Here is a 2680-nt window from a genome sequence, read left to right as displayed (position 1 = left end):
GACGGCTGTCAAATCTTCTGCTTTCGGGGGTATTTATGTTTACAAGTGACCTAACTTTGAGAGTGTTCATCAGCGCCACCCACGTTCATAAGCGGCGGACGTGGAACGTCCTGAGTTACCGCAGGTGTGACGTAGAACGTCATCGAACGGAGAGGGTGGAAGCTGCGTGAGAACCCTCTTATGCTTCCTATGGCGTCAAGGCTGCCAGAACCGAGGCCTTCGCTAAGCAATTAAGCAAACAAGAGAACGGGAATGAGGGGCTCGTTATAAATATGAAAGAAGCCAACAGCCACAGAAACCAAGGGCACAGGGGATTTTTTTTAATTCGTCATTGGTTATATACATTGATGAAACAAAGTGCAAATGATGCGTATTGTAGCGCGCGCGACATTTTTGAGAGAACGCGACACCACAGCGAGAGCCTTGCGGAAGCAGAAAAAACTACTTCGGTTTTAGCACCACTATCCATATTTACTACAATATGATGTATGAATTCCCTGAGCTGAATAGTGCAAGACACACCCGAACGAAAGTCACGTTGAGCTGGAGTGAAAAAGTTGTCATTTAAGCTCTTCATAAGACAAGAATATATGATATGTTCCAATGTTTTGCTAGGAACCGAGGCCACGGACACTGGTCGATAATGAAATGCATTTGAGCGATCATCGTCTTTATGTATTGTACGGGTGTTAACTTCGGCAGTTTTCAGTCACTGGGAAGTTTTTGACACTTTAGTGATTTAATGAATATTGTTACCATAACAGGTGCTTTTTCAGCTACACGGTGCTTTAAGATATGGTCAGATATATTGTCAGGAACGTGGGCAGAATGCGAATTTAGATCAGACAGCACGGTTGTTACAATTGTCTCCGTTACTATGAAATATTTCATTTCTGCAAAACGGGCCGAATCATTTGGGAATGGATTTCGGTCTGATTGATCACTCAAAAAAGCTGATTGAAAGTATGCATTAAAAAATTCCGCTTTATTCAAATCTTCTCCTACTAATTCAATACTGTACAGCAGAGGTGGAACTCCAATGTTATCTTTCTTGGTATTTTTAATATATTTCTATCCCTCTTTGGGGTTAACCCTGATTTTTTCGGCTAAAGACGATAAATATGAGTGTTTACCACTTTTGATTTGCTTCTTAAGTAGACCTGTCAATGCCTTAAGCCTAGTGAATAAAGACTGAATCTTTTTTTATATATTTTTTATATTTTTATATATCTTTTTTCAAATAGATGTGCACAATTCTCATGATATTTAATGTTTGTCAGCGCGCTGTTTACCCGACACAGTCTCGGAAGGTATGTAGGCTGTACCCCAATCGAGAAGCTTTTCCTTAAATGTCTCCCACAAGCCCTCTACGTCACACGTCTTGGTATAAGTGAGAAACAAAGGTAAGTAAGTAACTAATGCATTTTTTAGGCATGTAGTCATCTTTTTCGTCTAAAAAGACTTGTCTTGAACGCTTACAATGAAGTGCTAATTTTCTGTAAAAAAACAGTGGCAGTAACAGCTTTATGGTCACTTATTCCAGGTGCCAATGTGATAGATTCAACTACATCATTTTTGTTGCAAAAGAACAAATCTAATACCCTTGAGCCAGTTCTGCGTAACCGTGTACGGAAATCAACATATCTAAAAAGCGCATAGATGAGGATCATTTCATAAAAAGCACAGTGAATCACAGTGAAGCATATCAGACGTTAGCATTGACATGAGAGAAGCCAACAGCCACAGAAACCAAAGGACACAGGGGATTTTTTTTACATTAATTTATTTATTTTGTGGTGGTGATAAATTCAGAATATTACTGAATATGTTAACGTTTAAAGCTAATTGATTAGAAAAGCAGAAGAAAAACAACCACATGCCGCCGGTGGGATCCGAACCCACGACCTCCGAATTACGCGTCCGGTGCTCTACCTCTGAGCTACAGCGACGGCTGTGAAATCTTCTGCTTTCGGGGGTATTTATGTTTACAAATAACCTAACCTTGAGCAAGTTCATCAGCGCAACCCACGTTCATAAGCGGCGGACGTAGAACGTCCTGAGTTACCGCTGGTGTGACGAAGAACGTCATCGAACGGCGAAGGTGGAAGCTGTGTGGGAACCCTCTTATGCTTCCTATGGCGTCAAGGCTGCCAGAACCGAGGCCCTCGCTAAACAATTAAGCAAACAAGGGAAGGGGAATGAGGGGCTCGTTATAAATATGAGAGAAGCCAACAGCCACAGAAACCAAAGGACACAGGGTATTTTTTTACATTAATTTATTTATTTTGTGGTGGTGATAAATTCAGAATATTACTGAATATGTTATCGTTTAAAGCTAATTGATTAGAAAAGCAGAAGAAAAACAACCACATACCGCCGGTGGGATCCGAACCCACGACCTCCGAATTACGCGTCCGGTGCTCTACCTCTGAGCTACGGCGACGGATGTCAAATCTTCTGCTTTCGGGAGTATTTATCTTTACAAATAACCTAACCTTGATTCTAAACGCTCTGAAATACATCCGGTTTATTTGAACTTCGAGGCCTGTAGACAGACCCGAGAAAAAGGTTGCATGCATTAGCGAAGATTAGTTTACGCCACAATGATTCCGCACAATCATTAACATGGCGGAACGGTGCGCTCTGATTATCTTCGCGAACGAGAACGAAAACGCCCCCG

The sequence above is a fragment of the Amblyomma mixtum genome, chromosome 3 (assembly GCF_055824585.1).
Source record: "Amblyomma mixtum isolate Tamu chromosome 3, ASM5582458v1, whole genome shotgun sequence".
NCBI classification, from domain to species: Eukaryota; Metazoa; Arthropoda; class Arachnida; order Ixodida; family Ixodidae; genus Amblyomma; species Amblyomma mixtum.
This window is presented reverse-complemented; position numbering follows the sequence as displayed.